Raw genomic sequence first — 9650 nt, 5'->3', positions numbered from 1 at the left:
GTGACCCCCAGCACTGCCGTGGGGCACACAGACATATAGAGGTCTGGCAGCGGGCCAGACACACACACACATGCATACGCACACATTCACACAAGCAGCCGAGATCCAAGGCTTTATGCATTCAGATCCATCCACTACAGAGGTAAATATAGTGTGATTGACTTCACTTCAAAACATGCAATCTTATTCTCCTAAAATTGGAAAATGTATAGTGTTAAGTGTCATTTCTTTAGGACAATGCATCAGTTTTAGTGCATGATTTTGTACTGATTCTCAAGGCAACATTCAGTAATACAGAATCTAAGGTAACCATTCCCACTTGGATTATCCTAATAATTTCCTTCCAAAAGATTCAAATCCACAGTAGGATTTACCAGCTATTGAAACTTTACCCCGGATCAATAGTGACTGGATTTAGGGCTCTTGTGTTCGGTTATCCTCACAACCTCTGAAGATCCTGAACACAGGTATCACATCAGGAACATAAATAGGATTTCCCAGCAGACATGTATTATTCCAATTCCTCTTTTCCAGCTGACAAATAGTGTTTATGCAAAGTGGCTCGCACCGTGGCCCACATTGGCGAAAAATGCCTTCCAGAAATGATAGCTGCTCCTGGGGTGTAGAATTGTTTTACAAATAAATATATATTCAGCGTGAGTCATGAAATTACACATTTTCTTCAAGACCTGGCCTTGCTGCCGCCACCCACATTTATGTAAAGCACCTTTGGGTTAAGCATATAAATTTACACATTTTACAGACTAGTCCGTATGAATAATTTAGCTGAATTTTTGATTTACCTGTTCCAAATAAAAGATTTATAAAGCTTTACAAAGATGGGTATACGATAGAGCTCAACATGTTCTAATCTCTAAGATAGAATAAGAAAACTATATTTTAAATATGCTTCTTTTTGCAGGTAGTGCTAGATGCAAAGAAATATAGTTTTATTTAGCTTAACTGATCTGCAAAATTTACGCACTAACAAAGTTTAAGTGTTTGAGTGAAAAACTTCAAAACAATCATTTAATCAAGTTAAGATAAATAAAACACTGATAGAATAAGAAAATCTAATTGATTGATCACATTGACTGATATACTCATATTATTTGATATGGAATAGGGTAACATGTTTTGTCATTTATACTCAATATGTATTGATTTTACAGACTTGGATGTTGAAGTAGCTAATTAATGTTGTTACTTCAATTTGTGCATATTTAGATATCCCAGAGTCTCGTTTGCTTAATGCAGTTTTACACATTTGTAATCTGTGCTGTATTATAAATCGATTAGATTATACTGTGCTGGCTTTGGCATTGTTCAGTAAGAGAAATAGAAATGTTCTGTTCTGTAAGCAATTGAAAATGATTGCAGCCATTAGGTGGTGCTGCAGAAGCACCTGCCTCTATCATCATCACCTCATCCTGCTCATATGGTCATCGAGCACATTTGTATACTTTGCCAGAGTCCTAGAAACATTCAAGTTGATTTGTGACTACATGCAAATAGATTTAAGATGAAAACCTTTTAATCATCACACTGACGATCTGCGAGCATGTGGCAAAAACTAGATGTTGCTTTACTCCTATAAGTCTTTGGTTCACAGACAGCATTTCATCTTTTTGCTTACGTACAAAACACGTGCTTATTTAAATAAAATGCAGTATGTTTGTTTTACTGGATGTGTGTTCATTCTAAGCTTGCATATTGCTGTAATTAAGAAAAACAAGTATTACAAACCAAAAAACAACATCTCTGAAGCAGCAGTGAGTGGTGTGTTCCTGCAGATGGATGAATGCATGAATCAGAAGTTGTATTCAGCTGTTGGTCCATCTGTGGCTGATGAATTCTGTTCTTCTGTTCATAAAGGCTGTTCAAGGAAACGTCATTATATGGGCTTGAAAATGACCATGATTCTGCTGCTCAGCTGATGCACGTGTATAAATAATAAAAACTCTCCTATTTTATATAGTGCATGGAAAAAACGGTTACTGCACCAAGATTTTGTGATGCACAATATTTGTAAATGCACAAATATACTGTGATTTTATTATATACGGATTGTCCCCCATGCAAATATAAAATTCACGCCCCATACTTTGGATTTATTTGATTATAATAAACTTAGAATATAAAAATGTGTGTGACCGATAGTAGGTTGGTTCCGTTTGAACAAAAATGCTTTTAAAAATAATTTTCATTTGCTTCTATTTTTTTATTTATATATTTTTAATTAATAGTAAAATAAGTGTTCGCATGGATTCTCCAATGCATAAGTTTAAGGAAAATATGCAATTTCACATTTAAGTTAGAACAGTCCACAAAATACATTTCGTGCATATTAAGTAGCAAAGATCAATTCTTTATGTAATGCAGGGTCGGTTTTTATGACAAGACGGAAACGTTGACCATAACAGCTCGACAGCCATTCAAGCACGCGCGTGCACGGACACTCACTCACACACACACACACACACACACACACTCACAAAGAACACAAAAGAATTATCATGACAACAGACACAAGTAGAGTGAAAAACACTTCAACACTCGCTCCTTTCATGTAGAAGTTTTAATGGAAACAATTTTCTTCCTGCTCGTGCACAGATGAAACATATGCCATGTGCTACTGGTAAAATATTGATGCGATTATTATTGAGATGTTGTGTATAAATGCCATGCTTCTTTTACTCGACCTTAAAGATGTTTTTCATACAGGCTATTTATATACGCATTTTAAATATGTTTTACACGAAAGTGTAATACGCTGGACATATTTCCTTTTGAATATTTTATTAATTGGTTTTTGTTGTTGTTATTATTATTATTGTATTTATTAAAAAATTATAATAACACTTATTATTTATTACATTTGCATTTTTATTTACACAATATCATCTCAGAAATCCACTAGGCTATTTAGGTTCAGATTTTTATTTTTTTTATATGATGGAGAGACGCTGGGAATCAACAATATACACTCATAAAAAGCGATTTTTGCATTTATTTAAACATAAATATGAAATTGTGTAAATGGATGCCTGTTTATATTTATGTATTCATCTCCGAACAAACGACGACCGCTAGAATAAACCGCTTTATTGTGATGCTCAAGTTTACAAAAAATACATTTGCATTTAGTATATTAAATATCGTATTTAGCTACATTTCTATCCAATATACAATCAATAAATCGATGATATATTTTAAACATAAATGCACTTCTTAAACTTTCCACGAACCCTATTGATTGACCGAAACATTTTATATATATATATATATATATATATATATATATATATATATATATATATATATATATATATATATATATATATAAAATATGATTTTTAGAGCATGCATAATTACATGATTATAACACAACACTGCATACTCATCATTTAACTAAGTATTAAATATTTCTGTGAATGTCCCAATCAACTGGCTTCTCATTTCACGGCAACTTTGCTGTTTTATCCTCCTCTTTATTGTTTGTTGTTTATGTGCAAATGTAAAATTGTCCTATAGTCTAATTCCATCACTTCCCCCCCTCTCTCCTCCCTACATCTCCCTCCTCCCTCTCTCTCTCTCTCTCTCTCTCCCATCCTGGAATCTTATTGATCCAGGAGGAGCTAATTATCTCTTCCCCTCGTGACTGTGTAATCAGCACATGCGCAGTGTGTTAATTCCAGCCATTTTTTGCACGAAAGTAATTAGCAGGAATAAAGACCGGACTGATTTTTTTTTTCACTCTCTCCTCCTTCCTCGAACCGAAGCCAGGGCGCGTCTGTCGTCTGCGGTACAACCAAAAACAACCCCTTTTAAATGCTTTAAGAAACAGTCAAATACCTCGTTTAACTTCAGCAGCATGATGTGTGAACGCGTGCATCTGTGCGAATGGGATCTATAAACGTGTTTACTGGAATACAAAGCGACGCGTCCAAATGTAAGTTAGTCTCAGATGACTGTTCTTCACCGACACAGTTGATTCTCTGCTCATTTTACGCATTTGTTTACGCAGCATGTATAAACAGTAACAATAATGAACTACATAAAGCATGCTTATTTTGCACGACTGCTTGTTTTTGCTGTTGTTCTTTACTAGTTAGTCATGACATATTCGCGAATGGAAAGCGCGTCCTGTTCACTTTCTTCCATGTCACTGTTTTTCGCGAGTTGAGTTTGAAGTTAGAAAATCTCTTCTGGTGCTCTCCTACCTGTTTTCTCCCAGAGTTGTCGCCCTCTTGTTTGTCGCATAAGAAAAAGACCGAAAGGCGTAAAGTAACGTCCTTTGTGTGTGTGCTTTTGCTTTGACGAGTGCTGTTGTTGCTGTTGTGCATGTCAGCACTGATGCATCAGGCTCGTTTTCAGCGAATGCATCAGTATTGGTTCGCGCTAAGAGTCCAGATCTTCCGTGCAACGATACGATACGAAGTAGCTGCCCGAAGCCTCTGTGCGTCCTTCGCGTCGCGACGCACTTGCGCGCGTGTATTATTTATAAAGATACGCGGACTCAAAGGTGTAACTTTTTGGTTTTGCGTCTGAAATGAAGCGAGGAGCGAGTAAGAAGAAGAATTAAGGTGGCCCTGATGTCCTGGGCATGTTTGGTCAAGCCTGCTTGGACTTATTCCTTCAACTGTGTGTGTGTGTGTGGGTGTGTTGTCCCCAGAAGTTAGGTAAATATAATAAAACCTAAAAGTGACTTACAAAGGAAGAGTATATGTTATGACATTCTAAAATGCAAGAATCAAATCTAATTTTATTTAAAAGTGTCTGTGTTTACAAACACACAGAGGAAAAATGTTTCTAGAAATTATCAGTGATAAAATGATTCATAAAGTTAACGGTTTTTATTAGTTGTGTATGTGGTAATTTTAATTATTATTTATATTAAATCTGTATAAATATATAGTATGCCCTCTTTTAGATAAACATGTTGTTTGTGTGTGTGTGTGTGTGTGTGTGTGTGTGTGTGACCGACTGACTGTGTGTTTGGGTATTGTTTTTCTGTCCTTTTGTGAATCTGTCACACTGACAAATAGTTTCTTTTTTATTCATTATACAATAGTTTTTGGCTTAATAGTTGAATAGTTTGTTTTTGAGCAGCTGGGCTCATAAAAGCAAGCACTGATTTCAGGCTTGATTTAGAAACAAAAACATTTTCAGAGTACCTTATTTAGTCATTTAGCTCCCTTAATGTTGCAATATTCATTTTTAGAAATGAAATAAATACAACTTCACATTTCTAGGTATAAAATTAGGGCTAGGAGTGAAATGGAGTGCTTACACTGGAGTTCTAGAGCGAAAAAATAAACACCGAGCTTCAGGAGCAGATACAAATGAAGCAAGCACAGACTCTTTCTTCTGAGAATGCACACAAACACAAGGAGATGGTGTGGGGTGAAAGAGGATTGGCTCACAGGTCAGAGTTCACAGAGTTAGGGAACCGGGTGAAAGGAAGAAGATGGGATGAAAGGGCACAGAGAGAGAAGAGAAAAGTGGACTCTGCAGGGAAGCGGTGTCAAACAGATAGTGCTGAGCCAATGAGAGTGTTTGAAGGAAATTGTTCACGATAGGGTTTCTTTTACTGCATTAACCAAATTTAGTGGATGCACTGTAAAATATCAGAATATACATGATAAATGTGACCCTGGAGCACAAAAGCAGTCTTAAGTCGCTGGGGTATATTTGTAGCTATACCCAAAAATACATATGGGTCAAAATGATCAATTTTTCTTTTATGACAAAAATCATTAGGATATTAAGTAAAGAGCATGTTCCGTGAAGATATTTTGTAAGTTTCCTACCGTAAATATATCAAAACTTAATTTTTGATTAGTAATATGCATTGCTAAGGACTGAATTTGGACAATATTTCTCAATATTTTAATTTTTTATTTTATTTGCTCCCTCAGATTACAGCTTTTCAAATAGTTGTATCTCGTTCAAATATAGTCCTATCCTAACAAACCATACATCAAGAGAAAGCTTATTTGGGGAAGTCGTGGCCCTTGGGGAAGTCGTGGCCTAATGGTTAGAGAGTCGGACTCGTAATCGAAAGGTTGCGAGTTCGAGCCCCCGGCCGGCAGGGATTGTAGGTGGGGGGAGGGAATGTCCGGCGCTCTCTCCACCCTCAATACCACGACTGAGGTGCCCTTGAGCAAGGCACCGAACCCCCAACTGCTCCCCGGGCGCCGCAGCATGGCTGCCCACTGCTCCGGGTGTGTGTTCACGGTGTGTGTGTGTGTGTGTGTGTGTGCATTTGTTCACTACTCACTGCTGTGTGTGTGCACTTGGATGGGTTAAACGCAGAGCACCAATTTCGAGTATGGGTCACCATACTTGACAATACGTCACGACTTTTTTACTTTTTTTATTTATTTAGCTTTCAGATGGCAGTTTTAAAAAAATTTACCCTTATGACTGTTTTTTTTTTTTTTTTGGTCCAGGGTCACAAATGTTTATTTTTGTCACTCATATACAATAAAAAAAAATATAAGTCCCATTTTAAGTAGGTTGGTTTGGTTTGTATGTAGGTTGTTTTGTTTTGTTTTGTTTTATTCGATGTGTTAGTGTAGTCTCTAACCTTGCAGTACGGTGTAAAGATTGTGTAGACGTTCTTGGGTTTGTAAATAAGGTGTTGCAACATCTGAATAATAAATTGTGTGTTCGTTTGTGAGTCTGTGTGCACACTGTCTTCAGGGTTTGACTTTTTCTGTTTATCATAATAATAGCTGGGGTTGTGCAGAAGTGAGGCACATCGGCAGATCAGTCACTAAGGCCTCTCAAACACACACACACACACACACACGCTCACTCGCACACATGCAGACACACAGCCAGAGAACAATGCAAGGGGGCCCAGCCTGTCAGTTCAAATTCTGCTCTCCACCCACGCCTTGAACAGACTCTATGTGTGTGTGTGTGTGTGTGTGTGCGTGGAGGGGAGAAACGAGGGTGATCAGTGTCTCTGCCTCACCTCCGCGTTACTGTCAACTCTCACCAGAATTCACTGCAAATATTGAACTATATTACACTGTCCGCTTTAGTCCAGGCAGAAGGAGGTGGCTGCTGTTTGCCGTGGCTGTTGAATATATAGATTGAAGGTATAGTTTATAAAAGGTGCATAAACCGCAGTCATGCAAAGGTCAATGGGATTGTTGAACACCTTTTCTCGGAAAATGGACTGGAAATGGAGACAGACGGCGCCTGTAGTGAGCAACAGAGTGTTTTCAAATACTGCAGAAATGTATTTCTGTAGGGGTTCTGTGTATGATTAACATTTTTCTTACATTTATATAAAAAAATGGTTGGTTTTATTGAAGGAGAGAGGGAAAACAGCTCTGCATGACTATTTGGTCTCTTACATACATCCTTAAATACTATTGTGACATTATGTTTTGCAGCTTGTATTTTCAACAGTTATATTAGTATTTGGGTAGTTGACATGTTAAACTACATCTGAAATTGTACAATATATACATAATTAAAAAATTATATAGTATCAATAGATATATATTTGTATAATATGTATTATATTAAAAATGTATAATTTCTAAATGTATATATTGTATAATTTTTTCATGCTTCAAATTTCAACATAGTCAAAACTAGCCCTGTTTACTGCACGAGCTGTTGGATTGTTAACCAGTAATTACAATGGTTATTTAATTATTGTTTATAGTTTAGCAAAAAGGCAATTCGGTCGAGTTTTTGCAAACCAATTAATTTCTGATGCATAATATGATGTTATTTGTCCACCAGCCATTTTCAAGTCAGTAATTATCCTCCAACAGAATGTAATCTCTTGTCAGTTTGTGAGGTTGCATAAATCATTGGTTAATACCACTGATTAAAAATATACATATAATACATATTTCTTTCCAGCTAGTCTATTACATTTTTGTTTTGCATGTTATTCAGCTCTACAGGATTATGGATTTTGGATTATGATCTAGCTGTTAAAAGGAGTTAATCTTGCTCAAACGTTTTCTTTTCCTTTTGCATTTCACAGTGCTTATACTCGAGTAATGAATGCAGGATATTTACATGAATAATCCTTACAGATAAAAGCTTTAGTGCACAGTGCCACTTTCCATGAGATGTGTGTAAAAAGTGCTGCATTTTGACTGTAGAAGAGCAGCGTATACAAGCGTTTCCCATGCGTCGTCAGAGGCACAAGATCAAGTCAAATGAATAAGAACTCTTTCAGTGTAGCATTGATTTCATAATCCCGCTGGATCTTGCTGCAGTTTAGATCAATACGTTTACATCACGCTCAGACTTTCACACTAGAAACTGAAGCGTGTGTGACTTACTGTAAGCATGCTGACAGAATGCATCAGTGTGCATGTGTGAAACATTAGCCTACGTTCCTGCCTGTTGGAAAGTGATATTCGCAAATGCAACTATTAATACATGCCTAGTTTTTTAAGGAGACAGCTGTCACAACACTGTCACGGTCCTGCTGTATCATCAGCATTACCTTTTGACCTTTCACCCTACATTTTTGTCAGTCATTTCCTTTTTGTATGTCATATAGGAAGAGCATCAGCATTTTACTTGCTGTTAGCGTATTTGTTCTTTGCTGGCTGACCAATTTAGAAACATTTTAAGGCCTCGGTTTTCTAAATTATATAAGTAGTACATTTACCCCACCTCTCGCACTTTTTTTTTTCGTCCACTTTCTTTTTTTTCCTCTCTATCTTTCTCTCTTTCTTTTGAAGTTTCGCTCCTGAATGGGCTAGTGTCTCTAATGGAAATGGGGCATTAAATCAAAGATCAAAGACAAGCACACAGCAGAGAGGACAGCTGTCTAAATACAGCGGGAGAAAATGTGTATGTGCTTGCGTGACTGCGAGAGAGAAGGGAGAGGGTGTGGGGTTAGAAGGTTCAAGTTTGGTTTGATTTGATACTGTCATTTTAGAGTTCGACCCCTATAACAGTTTTCATTCTTGTCTTCATGTATCTGTACAATAGTATGTTTGCTGTGATACTGAGGCAACATTAGATTAGCATTAAAGCAGGAAGCCGAGCCCCTGAATCAGCAAACTACCCTGTGAATGTGAAATCACTCTCTCCAACAAAACAGCAGTGCTTCCCACACAATATCGTCCTTTTTTTTTTTTGTCTGTCAGATTAAGCACTTCCTTTCAATGATCAGAAAATGTTGATAGTCAGTCCCAGGAGGTCAAATTAAATATTAAATTAGCTATTTAATTTATATGAAGTTTACAAACCTTTCTCGCAACTTTCTATCAGTAAACATGAAATAAACATCAAATTAAAATGAATAAAATAATACACTTACATGAGTAACAAGGTTGTTACAGCAATTAGTTTCATTAGTTTGGTCACTGATAAACTTATTTCTCACAGAAAATATTTTGGTTAGATTTTATTTTAAGGTGTTATTGTTACAGTGTAATTATGCATTTACGTACTGAGTAATATTAATTAACTACATGTACTTACTATATGGTTAGGTTTAGGGTTTGGTTTACTTGCATGTAATTATACATAATTAATTGTTAGGGTTATAGTGTTACCTACATATACAGGTGCATCTCAGAAAATTACAATATGGTGAAAAAGCTCACTTTTTCTTGTAACTTATTTCAAAAAGTGAAACTTTCATATATTTT

Source organism: Barbus barbus (assembly GCF_936440315.1).
Source record: "Barbus barbus genome assembly, chromosome: 22".
Classification (NCBI taxonomy): Eukaryota; Metazoa; Chordata; class Actinopteri; order Cypriniformes; family Cyprinidae; genus Barbus; species Barbus barbus.
Note: the sequence above shows the minus strand (reverse complement) of the source record.